We start from the raw sequence: 19,394 nt of genomic DNA on the forward strand, positions 1-19,394 counted from the left end.
GATCCAGCAAGAGAGACGGAGAGGTAGAAGAGTTCTCCGGCAGCGTGACGGCGCTCCGGAGGTTGGTGATGACCTTGTCTCAGTAGGGCTCCGCCCGAGCTCCGCAGAAACGCGATCTAGAGGAAAAACCGTGGAGGTATGTGGTCGGGCTGCCGTGGAAAAGTCGTCTCAAATCAGCCCTAATACCTCAGTATATATAGGAGGGAGGGGGAGGGAAGAGGCAGCCTCAAACCCTCAAGGTTTGGCCGAAATTGGAGGTGGAGGAGTCCTGCTCCAATCCTACTTGGAGTAGGATTCCACCTTCCCACTTGGAAACTCTTTCCACCTTGTGTTTTTTCCTTCTCAAACCTTATGGGCCTTAGTGGGAACTTATTCCAGCCCACTAGGGGCTGGTTTATCTCTTCCCATAGCCCATGAGACCCCTTGGGGCGTGACACCCCTCCCGATGGTCCCCGGCACCCCTCCCGGCACTCCCGGTATACTACCGATGAGCCCGAAACTTTTCCGGTGACCAAAACAGGACTTACTATATATCAATCTTTACCTCCGGACCATTCTGGAGCTCCTCATGACGTCCTAGATCTCATCCGGGACTCCGAACAACATTCGGTAACCAACCATATAACTCAAATACGCATAAAACAACGTCGAACCTTAAGTGTGCAGACCCTGCGGGTTCGAGAACTATGTAGACATGACCCGAGTGACTCCTCGGTCAATATCCAATAGCGGGACCTGGATGCCCATATTGGATCCTACATATTCTACGAAGATCTTATCGTTTGAACCTCAGTGCCAAGGATTCATATAATCCCGTATGTCATTCCCTTTGTCCTTCGGTATGTTACTTACCCGAGATTCGATCGTCAGTATCCGCATACCTATTTCAATCTCGTTTACCGGCAAGTCTCCTTACTCGTTCCGTAATACAAGATCCCGCAACTTACACTAAGTCACTTTGCTTGCAAGGCTTGTGTGTGATGTTGTATTACCGAGTGGGCCCCGAGATACCTCTCCGTCACACGGAGTGACAAATCCCAGTCTTGATCCATACTAACTCAACGAACACCTTCGGAGATACCTGTAGAGCATCTTTATAGTCACCCAGTTACGTTGCGATGTTTGATACACACAAAGCATTCCTCCGGTGTCCGTGAGTTATATGATCTCATGGTCATAGGAACAAATACTTGACACGCAGAAAACAGTAGCAACAAAATGACACGATCAACATGCTATGTCTATTAGTTTGGGTCTAGTCCATCACATGATTCTCCTAATGATGTGATCCCGTTATCAAGTGACAACACTTGCCTATGGCCAGGAAACCTTGACCATCTTTGATCAACGAGCTAGTCAACTAGAGGCTTACTAGGGACAGTGTTTTGTCTATGTATCCACACAAGTATTGTGTTTCCAATCAATACAATTATAGCATGGATAATAAACGATTATCATGAACTAAGAAATATAATAATAACTAATTTATTATTGCCTCTAGGGCATATTTCCAACAGGTGATTCATGGGTCGTTCGAACCAGCCGACGCACGCGTTGTGTTTGATTTAGGGGTCGTTCGATCCAGCCGACACACATGTTGTGGGTGATTCAGGGGCCGTTCGATCCAGCCGACGCATGTGTTGTGGGTGATTCACGGGCCGTTCGATCCAGCCAACGCACACGTTGTGGGTGATACAGGGGCCGTCCGATCCAGCCGACTCACAAGTTGTGGGTGATTCAGGGGCCGTTCGATCCAGCCGACACACACGTTGTGGGTGATTCAGGGGGTCGTTCGATCCAGCCGACGCACGTGTTGTGGGTGATTTAGGGGGGCGTTCGATCTAGCCGACACACACATTGTGGGTGGTTTAGGGGTCGTTCGATCCACCCAACGCACGCGTTGTCGGTGACTCATGGGCCGTTCGATCCAGCCGACGCACGCGTTGTGGGTGATTCAGGGGGTCGTTTGATCCATCCGACGCACGCGTTGTGGGTGATTCAGGGGGTCATTCGATCCAACCGACGTACGCGTTGCGGGTGATTCAGGGGCTGTTCGATCGAGCCGACGCACGCGTTACGGGTGATTCACAGGCCGTTCGATCCACCCGACGCATGCGTTATGGATGATATAGGGCCCGTTCGATCCAGCCGATGCACGCGTTGTGGGTTTTAGGGGGCCGTTCGATCCAGTTGACGCACGCGTTGTGGGTGATTTAGGGGGCCATTCGATCCAGCCGACGCACGCATTGTGGGTGATTCAGGGGCCATTCAATCGAGCCGACGCACGCGTTGTGGGTGATTCACGAACCGTTCGAACCAGCCGACGCACGCGTTGTGGGTGATTCAGGGGCCGTTCGATCCACCCGACGCACGCGTTGTGGGTGATTCACGGGCCGTTCGATCCAGCCGACGCACGCGTTGTGGGTGATTCAGGGGGACGTTCAATCTAGCCGACGCACGCGTTGTTTGTGATTCATGGGCTGTTCGATCCCGCCGACGCATGCGTTGTGGGTGATTCACGGGCCGTTCGATCCAGCCGATGCACGCGTTGTGTGTGATTCACGGGCCGTTCGATCCACCCGACGCACACATTGTGGGTGATTCAGGGGGACGTTCGATCGAGCCGACGCACGCGTTGTGGGTGATTCAGGGGACGTTCGATCGAGGCGACGCACGCGTTGTGGGTGATTCAGGGGTCGTTCGATCCAACCGACGCATGCATTATGGGTGATTCAGGTGGCCATTCGATCCATCCGACACACGTGTTGTGGTTGATTCAGGGGGCGTTCAATCCATCCGACGCACACGTTGTGGGTGATTCAGGGGCCGTTCGATCCAGCCGACCCAAGCGTTGTGGGTGATTCACCGGCCGTTCGATCCAGGCGACGCACGCGTTGTGGGTGATTCAGGAGCCGTTCGATCGAGCCGACACGTGTTGTGGGTGATTTAAGGGCCGTTCGATCTAGCCGACAAACACGTTGGGGGTGATTCAGGGGTCGTTCAATCCAGCCGACGCACGCGTTGGGGTGATTCAGGGGTCGTTCTCTCCAGCCGACACACGGGTTGCGGGTGATTCACAGGTCCGTTTGATCCAGCCGAGGCACGCGTTGTTGGTGATTCCGGGGCTGTTCGATCCATCCAACGCATGCATTGTGGGTGATTCAGGGCCGTTCGATCCAGCCGACGCACGCGTTGTGGGTGATTCACGGGCCGTTTGATCCAGCCGACACACGCGTTGTGGGAGATTCACGGGGCCGTCCGATCCAGCCGCCGCATCCATTGTGGGTGATTCAGGGGTCGTTCGATCCAGCCAACACACGCGTTGTGGGTGATTCACGGGCCATTCGTTCCAGCCGATCGACGCACGCGTTGTGGGTGATTCACGGGCCGTTCAATCCAGCGGACGCACGCGTTGTGGGTGATTCACGGGACGTTCGATCCAGCCGATGCACGCATTTTGGTGATTCCGGGGGTCGTTCGATCTACCCGATGCACGCATTGTGGGTGATTCAGGGGACCGTTCGATCCAGCCGATGCACGCGTTGTGGGTGATTCAGGACCGTTCGATCCAGCCGACGCACGCGTTGTGGGTGATTCACGGGCCGTTCGAATCAGCCGACGCACGCGTTGTGGGCGATTCAGGGGCCGTTTGATCCAGCCGACCCACACGTTGTGGGTGATTCATGGGGGCCGTTCGATCCAGCCGACGCACACGTCATGGGTGATTCAAGGGCCGTTCGATCCAGCCGACGCACACGTTGTGGGTGATTCAGGGGCCGTTCGATCCAGCCGACGCATGCGTTGTGGGTGATTCAGGGGTCGTTTGACCAGCCAACTCACGCGTTGTGGGTGATTCAGGGGGTCGTTCGATCTAGCCGACGCACGCGTTGTCGGTGTTTTAGGGGCCGTTCGATCCACCCGACGCACGCGTTGTGGGTGATTCACGGGGCCGTTCGATCCAGCCGACACATGCGTTGTTGGTGATTCAGGGGCTTATCCATCCAGCCGACGCACGTGTTGTGGGTGATTCAGGGGTCGTTCGATCCAGCCGACGCATGCGTTGTGGGTGATACACGGGCCGTTCGATCCAGCCGACGCACGCGTTGTGGGTGATACACGGGCCGTTCGATCCAGCCGATGCACACATTGTGGGTGATACACGGGCCGTTCGATCCAGCCGACACACGCGTTGTGGGTGATTCACGGGGCCGTTCGATCCAGCCGACGCATGCGTTGTAGGTGATTTAGGGGCTGTTTGATCCAGCCGACGCATGCGTTGTGGGTGATTCAGGGGCCATTCGATCCAGTTGACGCACACGTTGTGGGTGATTCAGGGGGTCGTTCGATCCAACCGACGCGTTGTCGGTGTTTTAGGGGTCGTTCGATCCAGCCGACGCACGCGTTGTGGGTGATTCACGGGGCCGTTCGATCCAGCCGACACATGCGTTGTTGGTGATTCAGGGGCTTATCCATCCAGCCGACGCACGTGTTGTCGGTGATTCATGGGCTGTTCAATCCAGCCGACACACGCGTTGTGGGTGATTCAGGGGTCATTCGATCCATACGACGAACGCGTTGTGGGTGATTCAAGGGCCGTTCGATCCAGCCGATGCATGCGTTATGGGTGATTTAGGTGGCCGTTCGATCCATCCGACGCACGTGTTGTGGGTGATTCAGGGGGCCATTCGATCCATCCGACGCACACATTGTGGTTGATTCAGGGCCCGTTCGATACAGCCGATCGACGCGCGCATTGTGGGTGATTCCCGGGCCGTTCGATCCAGTCGACACACGTGTTGTGGATAATTTAGGGGCCGTTCGATCCAGCCGAAGTACGCATTGTGGGAGATTCAGTGGCCGTTCGATCCAGCAGACGCACACGTTGTGGGTGATTCAGGGACCGTTCGATCCAGCCGACGCACGCGTTGTGGGTAATTCATGGGCCGTTCGATCCAACCGACCCACGCGTTATGGGTGATTCACGGGCCGTTCGTTCCAGCCGACGCATGCGTTGTGGATCAATCAGGGTCCGTTGGATCCAACCGACGCACGTATTGTGGTTAATTCAATGGCCGTTCGATCCAGCTGACGCACGTGTTGTGGGTGATTCAAGGGCCGTTCGATCCAGCTGTCGCACCCGTTGTGGGTGATTTCGGGGTCGTTCGATCCAGCCGACCCACGCGTTGGGGGTGATTCATGGGCCGGTCGTTCCAGCCGACGCACACGTTGGGGGTGATTCAGGGGCCGTTCGCTCCAGCCGATCCACGCGTTGTGTGTGATTCAGGGGGCCTTTCGATCCAGCTGATGCACGCGTTGTGGGTGATTCACTGGCTGTTCGATCCAGACGACCCACGCGTTGTAGGTGATTCACGGGACGTTTGATCCAGCCGACGCACGCGTTGTGCGTGATTCAGGGGCCGTTGAATCGAGCCGACAGTCACATTGTGGGAGGTTCACGCGGCCGTTCGATCTAGCCGACGCACGGGTTGTGGGTGATTCAGGGGCCGTTCAATCCAGCCGACACACCCATTGTGGGAGATTCACAGGGCCGTTCGATCCAGCCACCGCACGCGTTGTGGGTGATTCAGGGGCCGTTCGATATAGCCAACACACGCGTTGTGGGTGATTCACGGGCCATTCGATCTAGCCGATCGACGCACGCGTTGTGGGTGATTCACGGGCCGTTCGATCCAGCGGACGCACGCATTGTGGGTGATTCACGGGCCGTTCTATCCAGCCGATGCACGCGTTGTGGGTGTTTCTCGGGGTCGTTCAATCGACCCGACGCACGCGTTGTGGGTGATTCAGGGGACCGTTCGATCCAGCCGATGCACGCGTTGTGGGTGATTCAGGACCGTTTGATCCAGCCGACGCACGCGTTGTGGGTGATTCACGGGTTGTTCGAATCAGCCGACGCACGCGTTGTGGGTGATTCAGGGGCCGTTCGATCCAGCCGACCCACACGTTGTGGGTGATTCATGGGGGCTGTTCGATCCAGCCGACGCACACGTCGTGGGTGATTCAAGGGCCGTTCGATCCAGCCGACGCACGCGTTGTGGGTGATTCAGGGGCCGTTCGATCCAGCCGACGCATGCGTTGTGGGTGATTCAGGGGTCCTTCGACCAGCCGACTCACGCGTTGTGGGTGATTTAGGGGCCGTTCGATCTAGCCGACACCCGCGTTGTGGGTGATTCAAGGGCCGTTCGATCTAGCAGACGCACGCGTTGTGGGTGATTCAGGGGCCGTTCGATCGAGCCGACGCACGTGTTGTGGGTGATTCAGGGGCCTTAAAATCCAGCTGACTCACGCATTGTGGGAGATTCAGGGGTCGTTCGATCCAGCCGACGCATGCGTTGTGGGTGATACACGGGCCGTTCGATCGAGCCAACGCACACGTTGTGGGTGATACACGGGCCGTTCGATTCAGCCGACGCACACATTGTGGGTGATACACGGGCCGTTCGATCCAGTCGACGCACGCGTTGTGGGTGATTCACGGGGCCGTTCGATCCAGCCGACGCATGCGTTGTAGGTGATTTAGGGGCTATTTGATCTAGCCGACGCATGCGTTGTGGGTGATTCAGGGGCCATTCGATCCAGCTGACGCACACGTTGTGGGTGATTCAGGGGGTCGTTCGATTCAGCCGACGCACGCGTTGTCGGTGTTTCAGGGGCCGTTCGATCCAGCCGACGCACGCGGTGTGGGTGATTCACGGGGCCGTTCGATCCAGCCGACACATGCGTTGTTGGTGATTCAGGGGCTTATCCATCCAGCCGACGCACGTGTTGTCGGTGATTCATGGGCTGTTCAATCCAGCCGACACACGCGTTGTGGGTGATTCAGGGGTCATTCGATCCATACGACGAACGCGTTGTGGGTGATTCAAGGGCCGTTCGATCCAGCCGATGCATGCGTTATGGGTGATTTAGGTGGCCGTTCGATCCATCCGACACACGTGTTGTGGGTGATTCAGGGGGCCATTCGATCCATCCGACGCACACATTGTGGTTGATTCAGGGCCCGTTCGATACAGCCGATCGACGCGCGCATTGTGGGTGATTCCCGGGCCGTTCGATCCAGTCGACACACGTGTTGTGGATAATTTAGGGGCCGTTCGATCCAGCCGAAGTACGCATTGTGGGAGATTCAGTGGCCGTTCGATCCAGCAGACGCACACGTTGTGGGTGATTCAGGGACCGTTCGATCCAGCCGACGCACGCGTTGTGGGTAATTCATGGGCCGTTCGATCCAACCGACCCACGCGTTATGGGTGATTCACGGGCCGTTCGTTCCAGCCGACGCATGCGTTGTGGATCAATCAGGGTCCGTTGGATCCAACCGACGCACGTATTGTGGTTAATTCAATGGCCGTTCGATCCAGCTGACGCACGTGTTGTGGGTGATTCAAGGGCCGTTCGATCCAGCTGTCGCACCCGTTGTGGGTGATTTCTGGGCCGTTCGATCCAGCCGACCCACGCGTTGGGGGTGATTTAGGGGCCGTTCGATCCAGCCGACCCACGCGTTGGGGGTGATTCATGGGCCGTTCGATCCAACCGACGCACACGTTGGGGGTGATTCAGGGGCCGTTCGCTCCAGCCGACCCACGCGTTGTGTGTGATTCAGGGGGCCTTTCGATCCAGCTGATGCACGTGTTCTGGGTGATTCACTGGCTGTTCGATCCAGACGACCCACGCGTTGTGGGTGATTCACGGGCCGTTTGATCCAGCCGACGCACGCGTTGTGCGTGATTCAGGGGCCGTTCAATCGAGCCGACAGTCACATTGTGGGAGATTCAGGCGGCCGTTCGATCTAGCCGACGCACGCGTTGTGGGTGATTCAGGGGCCGTTCAATCCAGCCGACACACCCATTGTGGGAGATTCACGGGGCCGTTCGATCCAGCCACCGCACGCGTTGTGGGTGATTCAGGGGCCGTTCGATACAGCCAACACACGCGTTGTGGGTGATTCACGGGCCATTTGATGCAGCCGATCGACGCACGCGTTGTGGGTGATTCACGGGCCGTTCGATCCAGCGGACACACGCATTGTGGGTGATTCACGGGCCATTTTATCCAGCCGATGCACGCGTTGTGGGTGATTCTGGGGGCCGTTCAATCGACCCGACGCACGCGTTGTGGGTGATTCAGGGGACCGTTCGATCCAGCCGATGCACGCGTTGTGGGTGATTCAGGGCCGTTTGATCCAGTCGACGCACGCGTTGTGGGTGATTCACGGGTCGTTCGAATCAGCCGACAAACGCGTTGTGGGTGATTCAGGGGCCGTTCGATCCAGCCGACCCACATGTTGTGGGTGATTCATGGGGGCCGTTCGATCCAGCCGACGCACCCATTGTGGGTGATTCAAGGGCCGTTCGATCCAGCCGACGCACACGTTGTGGGTGATTCAGGGGCCGTTCGATCCAGCCGACGCATGCGTTGTGGGTGATTCAGGGGTCGTTCGACCAGCCGAGGCACGCGTTGTGGGTGATTCACGGGCCGTTCGATCCAGCCGACCCACACGTTGTGGGTGATTCATGGCGGCCGTTCGATCTAGCCGACGCACACGTTGTGGGTGATTCAAGGGCCGTTCGTTCCAACCTACTCAAGCGTTGTGGGTGATTCAAGGGCCGTTCGTTCCAGCCGACGCATGCGTTGTGGGGGATTCAGGGGTCGTTCGACCAGCCGACGCACGCGTTGTGGGTGATTTAGGGGCCGTTCGATCTAGCCGACACCCGCGTTGTGTGTGATTCAAGGGCCGTTCGATCCAGCCGACGCACGCGTCGTGGGTGATTCAGGGGCCGTTCGATCGAGCCGACGCACGGGTTGTGGGTGATTCAGGGGCCTTAAAATACAGCCGACGCACGCATTGTGGGTGATTCAGGGGCCGTTCGATCCAGCCAACACACGCGTTGTGGGTGATTCAGGGGCCGTTCGATCCAGCGGACGCACGCGTTGTGGGTGATTGAAGGGCCATCCGATCCAGCGGACGGACGCGTTGTGGGTGATTCACGGGCCGTTGGATCCAACCGACGCACTCATTGTGGGTGATTCTGGGGGTCGTTCGATCCACCCGACGCACGCGTTGTGGGTGATTCAGGGGACTGTTCGATCCAGCCGATGCACGCGTTGTGGGTGATTCATGGCTGTTCGATCCAGCTGACGCACGTGTCGTGGGTTATTCACGGGCCGTTCGAATCAGCCAACACACGCGTTGTGGGTGATTCAGGGGCCGTTCGATCCAGCCGAGCCACACGTTGTGGGTGATTCATGGGGGCCATTCGATCCAGCCGACGCACACGTTGTGGGTGATTCAAGGGCCGTTCGATCCAGCCGACGCATGTGTTGTGGGTGATTCAGGGGCCGTTCGATCCAGCTGACGTATGCGTTGTGGTTGATTCAGGGGTCGTTCGACCAAGCGACACACGCGCTGTGGGTGATTCAAGGGCCGTTCGATCCAACCGACCCACACGTTGTGGGTGATTCCTGGGGGCCGTTCGATCCAGCCGACGCACACGTTGTGGGTGATTCAAGGGCCGTTCCATCTAGCCGACGCACGTGTTGTGGGTGATTCATGGGCCGTTCGATCCATCCGAAGCATGCGTTGTAGGTGATTCAGGGGTCGTTCAACCAGCCGACGCACGCGTTGTGGGTAATTCATGGGCCGTTCGATCCAACCGACCCACGCGTTATGGGTGATTCACGGGCCGTTCGTTCCAGCCGACGCATGCGTTGTGGATCAATCAGGGTCCGTTGGATCCAACCGACGCACGGGTTGTGGGTGATTCACGGGACTTAAAATCCAGCCGACGCACACATTGTGGGTGATTCACGGGACTTAAAATCCAGCCGACGCACACATTGTGGGTGATTCAGGGGCCGTTCGATCCAGCCGACGCACGCGTTGTGGGTGATACATGGGTCGTTCGATCCAGCCGACACACGCGTTGTGGGTGATTCAGGGGCCGTTCGATCGAGCCGACGCACGCGTTGTGGGTGATACATGTTGGACTTATGCCCTAGAGGCAATAATAAATATGGTTATTATTATAATTCCTGTATCAAGATAATAGTTTATTATCCATGCTATAATTGTATTGAATGAAGACTCATTTACATGTGTGGATACATAGACAAAACACCGTCCCTAGCATGCCTCTAGTTGGCTAGCCAGTTGATCAATGATAGTCAGTGTCTTCTGATTATGAACAAGGTGTTGTTGCTTGATAACTGGATCACGTCATTGGGAGAATCACGTGATGGACTAGACCCAAACTAATAGACATAGCATGTTGATCGTGTCATTTTGTTGCTATTGTTTTCTGCGTGTCAAGTATTTATTCCTATGACCATGAGATCATATAACTCACTGACACCGGAGGAATACTTTTTGTGTATCAAACGTCGCAACGTAACTGGGTGACTATAAAGATGCTCTACAGGTATCTCCGAAGGTGTTAGTTGAGTTAGTATGGATCAAGACTGGGATTTGTCACTCCGTGTGACGGAGAGGTATCTCGGGGCCCACTCGGTAATACAACATCACACACAAGCCTTGCAAGCAATGTAACTTAGTGTAAGTTGCGGGATCTTGTATTACGGAACGAGTAAAGAGACTTGCCGGTAAACGAGATTGAAATAGGTATGCGGATACTGACGATCGAATCTCGGGCAAGTAACATACCGAAGGACAAAGGGAATGACATACGGGATTATACGAATCCTTGGCACTGAGGTTCAAACGATAAGATCTTCGTAGAATATGTAGGATCCAATATGGGCATCTAGGTCCCGCTATTGGATATTGACCGAGGAGTCTCTCGGGTCATGTCTACATAGTTCTCGAACCCGCAGGGTCTGCACACTTAAGGTTCGACGTTGTTTTAATGCGTATTTGAGTTATATGGTTGGTTACCGAATGTTGTTCGGAGTCCCGGATGAGATCACGGACGTCACGAGGGTTTCCGTAATGGTCCGGAAACGAAGATTGATATATAGGATGACCTCATTTGATTACCGGAAGGTTTTCGGAGTTACCGGGAATGTACCGGGAATGACGAATGGGTTCCGGGAGTTCACCGGGGGGGGGGGGGCAACCCACCCCGGGGAAGCCCATAGGCTATGAGGGTGGCGCACCAGCCCTTAGTGGGCTGGTGGGACAGCCCAAGAGGGGCCTATGCGCCAAGGATAAGAAATCAAAGGAAAAGAAAAAAAGAGGGAGGAGGTGGGAAGGGAGGGGGACTCCCTCCCACCAAACCTAGTCCTTAATGCTGCGCTAGGAGATGAACCACCCGCTACGGCTGATCAGGATGTTAAGAACGCTTGGTTAGCACGTAAGGAGGACTACTCAATAGTTCAATGTGCAGTCTTGTATGGCTTAGAACCGGGACTTCAACGTCGCTTTGAGCGTCATGGAGCATTTGAGATGTTCCAGGAGTTGGAGTTTATCTTTCAGAAGAACGCCCGGATTGAGAGGTATGAGACCTCCGATAAATTCTATGCTTGCAAGATGGAGGAAAACTCGTCTGTCAGTGAACATGTGCTCAAAATGTCTGGGTACTCAAACCGTCTAGCTGAACTGGGGATTGAACTCCCGCAAGAAGCTATCACTGACAGAATCCTTCAATCACTGCCGCCAAGCTATAAAGGCTTTGTGTTGAACTACAACATGCAAGGGATGAACAAGTCTCCCGGCGAGTTGTTTGCGATGCTGAAAGTCGCAGAGTCTGAACTCCGTAAAGAGCATCAAGTGTTGATGGTGAGCAAGACCACTAGTTTCAAGAGAAACGGCAAAGGCAAGAAGGGCAATTCAAAGAAGAGCGGCAAGCCTGTTGCCAATCCGCCGAAGAAACCCAAGGCTGGACCTAAGCCTGAAACAGAGTGCTTCTATTGCAAGGGTATGGGTCACTGGAAGCGCAATTGCCCCAAGTATCTGGCAGATAAGAAGGCGGGCAAAGAAAAATCAGGTATATTTGATATACATGTTATTGATGTGTACTTAACCGGCTCTCGTAGTAGTGCCTGGGTATTTGATACCGGTTCTGTTGCTCACATTTGCAACTCGAAGCAGGAACTGCGGAATAGACGAAGGCTGACGAAGTGACGATGCGCGTAGGAAACGGTTCCAAGGTTGATGCAATCGCCGTCGGCACAGTGTCACTTCAGCTACCATCGGGATTAGTGATGAACTTAAATCATTGTTATTTAGTGCCTGCGTTGAGCATGAACATTATATCTGGATCTTGTTTATTGCGAGACGGTTACTCTTTTAAGTCTGAGAATAATGGTTTTTCAATTTCTATGAGTAACATCTTTTATGGTCATGCACCGAATGTGAGAGGATTGTTCATATTGAATCTTGATAGCGATACGCATATACATAACATCGAGACCAAAAGAGTTAGAGTAAACAATGATAGCACCATATTTTTGTGGCACTGCCGCTTGGGTCATATTGGTGTAAAGCGCATGAAGAAACTCCATGCTGATGGACTTTTGGAGTCACTTGACTTTGATTCACTTGACACGTGCGAACCATGCCTCATGGGCAAGATGACTAAGACTCCGTTCTCCGGAACAATGGAGCGTGCAAGTGACTTGTTGGAAATCATACATACCGATGTGTGTGGTCCAATGAGCGTAGAGGCACGCGGCGGATATCGTTATTTTCTCACCTTCACTGACGATTTAAGTAGATATGGTTATGTTTACTTGATGAAGCACAAGTCTGAAACATTTGAAAAGTTCAAGCAATTTCAGAGTGAAGTGGAAAATCATCGTAACAAGAAGATCAAGTTCCTACGGTCTGATCGTGGGGGTGAATATCTGAGTTTCGAGTTTGGTGCTCACTTAAGACAATGTGGAATTGTTTCGCAGTTAACACCGCCTGGAACACCACAGCGTAAAGGTGTGTCCGAACGTCGTAATCGTACTTTGTTAGAGATGGTGCGATCTATGATGTCTCTTACTGATTTGCCGTTATCATTTTGGGGTTATGCATTAGAAACAGCTGCATTCACTTTAAATAGGGCACCATCAAAATCCGTTGAGACGACACCATACGAACTGTGGTATGGCAAAAGGCCAATGTTGTCGTTTCTTAAAGTTTGGGGATGTGATGCTTATGTCAAAAAGCTTCAGCCTGAAAAGCTGGAACCCAAAGCGGAAAAGTGCATCTTCATAGGTTACCCAAAAGAGACAGTTGGGTACACCTTCTATCTCAAATCCGAGGGCAAAGTGTTTGTTGCTAAAAACGGAGCTTTTCTCGAGAAGGAGTTTCTCTCGAGAGAATTGAGTGGGAGGAAGATAGAACTTGACGAGGTTGTCGAACCTCTCATCCCTATGGATGGTGGCGCAGGGCAAGGGGAAACCTCTGTCATTGCGACGCCGGTTGAGGAGGAAGTTAATGATGATGATCATGAAACTCCAGTTCAAGTTTCTGTTGAAACACGCAGGTCGACGAGATCACGCGCTGCTCCAGAGTGGTACGGTAATCCCGTCTTATCAATCATGTTGTTAGACAACAATGAACCTGCAAATTATGAAGAAGCAATGGTGGGCCCAGATTCCAACAAATGGCTAGAAGCCATGAAATCCGAGATAGGATCCATGTATGAGAACAAAGTGTGGACTTTGGAGATACTACCTGAGGGCCGTAAGGCTATTCAGAACAAATGGATCTTTAAGAAGAAGACGGACGCTGACGGTAATGTGACCGTTTATAAAGCTCGACTTGTGGCAAAGGGTTTTTCACAAGTTCCAAGAATTGACTACGATGAGACTTTCTCTCCCGTGGCAATGCTTAAGTCCGTCAGAATCATGTTAGCAATAGCTGCATTTTTCGATTATGAAATCTGGCAGATGGATGTCAAAACGGCGTTCCTTAACGGGTTCCTTAAGGAAGAGTTGTATATGATGCAACCCGAAGGTTTTGTCGATCCCAAAAGTGCTGACAAGGTGTGCAAGCTCCAGCGATCCATTTATGGACTGGTGCAAGCATCTCGGAGTTGGAACAAACGCTTTGATGAGGTGATCAAAGCATTTGGGTTTATACAAGTGGTTGGAGAATCTTGTATTTACAAGAAAGTGAGTGGGAGCTCTGTGGCGTTTCTAATATTATATGTGGATGACATATTACTGATTGGAAACAACGTAGAGCTTTTGGAGAGCATAAAAGGTTACTTGAATAAAAGTTTCTCTATGAAGGACCTAGGAGAAGCTGCTTACATTCTAGGCATTAAGATCTATAGGGATAGATCAAAACGCCTGATAGGACTTTCACAAAGCACATACCTTGATAAAGTTTTGAAGAGATTCAAAATGGAACAGTCCAAGAAAGGGTTCTTGCCAGTTTTACAAGGTACGAGATTGAGTAAGACTCAATGCCCAGCAACTGATGAAGATAGAGAGCATATGCGCTCCGTCCCCTATGCTTCAGCCATAGGTTCTATCATGTATGCAATGCTGTGCACTAGACCGGATGTTAGCCTGGCCATAAGTATGGCAGGAAGGTTCCAGAGTAATCCAGGAGTGGATCACTGGACAACGGTCAAGAATATCCTGAAGTACCTGAAAAGGACTTAGGAGATGTTTCTCGTGTATGGAGGTGACGAAGAGCTCGCCGTAAAAGGTTACGTCGATGCAAGCTTTGACACAGATCCGGACGACTCGAAGTCGCAAACCGGATACGTATTTATTCTTAATGGGGGTGCAGTAAGCTGGTGCAGTTCCAAGCAAAGCGTCATAGCAGATTCTACATGTGAAGCGGAGTACATGGCTGCCTCGGAGGCGGCTAAGGAGGGTGTCTGGATGAAGCAGTTCATGACGGATCTTGGAGTGGTGCCAAGCGCACTGAATCCAATAACCTTGTTCTGTGACAACACTGGTGCCATTGCCTTAGCAAAGGAACCACGGTTTCACAAGAAGACCAGACACATCAAACGACGCTTCAACCTTATCCGCGACTATGTCGAGGAAGATGACGTAAATATATGCAAAGTGCACACGGATCTGAATGTAGCAGACCCGCTGACTAAACCTCTTCCACGGCCAAAGCATGATCGACACCAGAACTGTATGGGTGTTAGATTTATTACAATGTAATTCACATGGTGATGTGAGGGCTAGATTATTGACTCTAGTGCAAGTGGGAGACTGTTGGAATTATGCCCTAGAGGCAATAATAAATATGGTTATTATTATAATTCCTGTATCAAGATAATAGTTTATTATCCATGCTATAATTGTATTGAATGAAGACTCATTTACATGTGTGGATACATAGACAAAACACCGTCCCTAGCATGCCTCTAGTTGGCTAGCCAGTATATCAATGATAGTCAGTGTCTTCTGATCATGAACAAGGTGTTGTTGCTTGATAACTGGATCACGTCATTGGGAGAATCACGTGATGGACTAGACCCAAACTAATAGACGTAGCATGTTGATCGTGTCATTTTGTTGCTATTGTTTTCTGCGTGTCAAGTATTTATTCCTATGACCATGAGATCATATAACTCACTGACACCGGAGGAATGCTTTGTGTGTATCAAACGTCGCAACGTAACTGGCTGACTATAAAGATGCGCTACAGGTATCTCCGAAGGTGTTAGTTGAGTTAGTATGGATCAAGACTGGGATTTGTCACTCCGTGTGACGGAGAGGTATCTCGGGGCCCACTCGGTAATACAACATCACACACAAGCCTTCCAAGCAATGTAACTTAGTGTAAGTTGCGGGATCTTGTATTACGGAACGAGTAAAGAGACTTGCCGGTAAACGAGATTGAAATAGGTATGCGGATACTGACGATCGAATCTCGGGCAAGTAACATACCGAAGGACAAAGGGAATGACATACGGGATTATACGAATCCTTGGCACTGAGGTTCAAACGATAAGATCTTCGTAGAATATGTAGGATCCAATATGGGCATCTAGGTCCCGCTATTGGATATTGACCGAGGAGTCTCTCGGGTCATGTCTACATAGTTCTCGAACCCGCAGGGTCTGCACACTTAAGGTTCGACGTTGTTTTAATGCGTATTTGAGTTATATGGTTGGTTACCGAATGTTGTTAGGAGTCCCGGATAAGATCACGGACGTCACGAGGGTTTCCGTAATGGTCCGGAAACGAAGATTGATATATAGGATGACCTCATTTGATTACCGGAAGGTTTTCGGAGTTACCGGGAATGTACCGGGAATGACGAATGGGTTCCGGGAGTTCACCGGGGGGGGGGGGCAACCCACCCCGAGGAAGCCCATAGGCTATGAGGGTGGCGCACCAGCCCTTAGTGGGCTGGTGGGACAGCCCAAGAGGGGCCTATGCGCCAAGGATAAGAAATCAAAGGAAAAGAAAAAAAAAGAGGGAGGAGGTGGGAAGGGAGGGGGACTCCCTCCCACCAAACCTAGTCCAACTCGGTTTGGGGGGGGGGAGAGTCCTCCCCCTTGGCTCGGCCGACTCCTTGAGGGTCCTTGGACCCCAAGGCAAGGCCCCCCTCCCTCCCACCTATATATACGGAGGTTTTAGGTCTGATTTGAGACGACTTTCTCACGGCTGCCCGACCACATACCTCCACGGTTTTTTCCTCAAGATCGCGTTTCTGCGGAGCTCGGGCGGAGCCCTGCTGAGACAAGGTCATCACCAACCTCCGGAGCGCCGTCACGCTGCCGGAGAACTCTTCTACCTCTCCGTCTCTCTTGCTGGATCAAGAAGGCCGAGATCATCGTCGAGCTGTACGTGTGCTGAACGCGGAGGCGCCGTCCGTTCGGTACTAGATCGTGGGACTGATCGCGGGATTGTTCGCGGGGCGGATCGAGGGACGTGAGGACGTTCCACTACATCAACCGCGTTCTCTAACGCTTCTGCTGTACGATCTACAAGGGTACGTAGATCACTCATCCCCTCTCGTAGATGGACATCACCATGATAGGTCTTCGTGCGCGTAGGAATTTTTTTGTTTCCCATGCGAAGTTCCCCAACAATACACGGGCCGTTCGATCCAGTCGACGCACGCGTTGTGGGTGATACACGGGCCGTTCGATCCAGCCGACACACGCGTTGTGGGTGATTGGCCGACGCATGCATTGTGGGTGATTCAAGGGCTGTTCGATCCAGCTGACGCACGCGTTGTGGGTGATTCAGGGGGTCGTTCGATCCAGCTGACGCTCACGTTGTGGGTGATTCAGGGGGTCGTTCGATCCAGCCGACGCACGCGTTGTCGGTGATTCAGGGGCCATTCGATCCAGCTGACGCACGCGTTGTGGGTGATTCACGGGGCCGTTCGATCCAGCCGACGCATGCGTTGTTGGTGATTCAGGGGGCTGATCGATCCAGCCGACGCACGCGTTGTCGGTGATTCAGGGGTCGTTCGATCCCGCCGACACACGCGTTGTGGGTGATTCAGGGCCGTTCGATCCATACGACGAACGTGTTGTGGGTGATTCAAGGGTCGTTCGATCCAGCCGACGCACGCGTTGTGGGTTATTAAGGTGGCCGTTCAATCCATCCGACACACGTGTTGTGGGTGATTCAGGGGGCCGTTCGATCCATCCGACGCTCACGTTGTGGGTGATTTAGGGGTCGTTCGATCCAGCCGACGCACGCATTGTGGTTGATTCACGGGCCGTTCGATCCAGCCGATCGACGCGTGCGTTGTGGGTGATTCCCGGGCCGTTCGATCCAGTCGACGCACAAGTTGTGGATGATTTAGGGGCCGTTCGATCCAGCCGACGCACGCATTGTGGGTGATTCAGTGGTCGCTCGATCCAGCCGACGCACGCGTTGTGGGTGATTCAGGGGCCGTTCGATGCAGCTGACGCACGCGTTGTGAGTAATTCATGGGCCGTTCGATCCAGCCGACCCACGTCTTGTGGGTGATTCACGGGCCGTTCGTTCCAGCCGACACATGCGTTGTGGATGATTCAGGGGCCGTTCTATCTAGCCGACGCACGTATTGTGGGTAATTCTGTGGCCGTTCGATCCAGCCGACGCACGCGTTGTGGGTGATTCAGGGGCCGTTCGATCCAGCTGACGCACCCGTTGTGGGTGATTCAGGGGCCGTTCGATCCAGCCGACGAACGCGTTGTGGGTGATTCAGGGACCGTTCGATCCAGCTGACGCACCCGTTGTGGGTGATTCAGGGACCGTTCGATCCAGCCGACGCACGCGTTGTGGGTGATTCAGGGGCCGTTCGATCCAGCTGACCCACGCGTTGGGGGTGATTCATGGGCCGTTCGATCCAGCCGACGCACGCGTTGGGGGTGATTCAGGGGCCGTTCGCTCCAGCCGACCCACGCATTGTGGGTGATTCAGGGGGCCGTTCGATCGAGCCGACTGCTACTTCTCAAACAACAGCGTCAGAATTTGACACATTGACGGAGACTTGCTTGCGTTGTTTTTTCCCTTGAAGAGGAAAGGGTGATGCAGCACAGGAGCAGTAAGTATTTCCCTCAGTTTGAGAACCAAGGTATCAATCCAGTAGGAGAATCTCGTCAAGTCCAGAGTACCTGCACAAACACAAAAGAGCTTGCACCCAATGCTATAAAGGGATTGTCAATCCCTTCAAGATTGATTGCAAAGTGAGATTTGAAGGCGGAAAGTGCAACGAAGTAAAAGAGTAAGGCTGAAAATATGGTGTGAAGTAGACCCCGGGGCCATAGTGTTTACTAGAGGCTTCTCTCAAAATAGTAAATATTACAGCGCGTGAACAAATTACTCTCGAGCAATTGATAGAACCGTGCAAAGTCATGACGATATCTAAGGCAATGATCATACATACAGGTATCACGTCTGAGACAAGTAGACCGATACTTTCTGCATCTACTACTATTACTCCACACATCGACCGCTATCCAGTATGCATCTAGTGTATTGAGTTCATGACAAACAGAGTAACGCCTTAAGCAAGATGACATGATATAGAGGGATAAACTCAAACCAATGATGAAAACCCCATATTTTTACCCTTGATGGCAACAACATGATGCGTGCCTCGCTATCCCTTCTGTCACTGGGTGAGGTCACCGCACGGTATGAACCCAAACCCAAGCATTTCTCCCATTGCAAGAATCATAGATCAAGTTGGCCAAACAAAACCCACAACTCAAAGAGAATTACAAGGATATGAAATCATGCATATAAGAGATCAGAAGAAGCTCAAATAAGATTCATAGATAATCTGATCATAAATCCACAATTCATCGGATCTCGACAAACACACCGCAAAAGAAGATTACATCGGATAGATCTCCATGAAGATCATGGAGAATTTTGTATTGAAGATCCAAGAGAGAGAAGAAGCCATCTAGCTACTAGCTATGGACCCGTAGGTCTATGGTGAACTACTCACGCATCATCGGAGAGGTCATGGTGTTGATGAAGAAGCCCTCCGTATC

This window comes from Hordeum vulgare, chromosome 6H (genome assembly GCF_904849725.1).
Source record: "Hordeum vulgare subsp. vulgare chromosome 6H, MorexV3_pseudomolecules_assembly, whole genome shotgun sequence".
NCBI classification, from domain to species: domain Eukaryota; kingdom Viridiplantae; phylum Streptophyta; class Magnoliopsida; order Poales; family Poaceae; genus Hordeum; species Hordeum vulgare.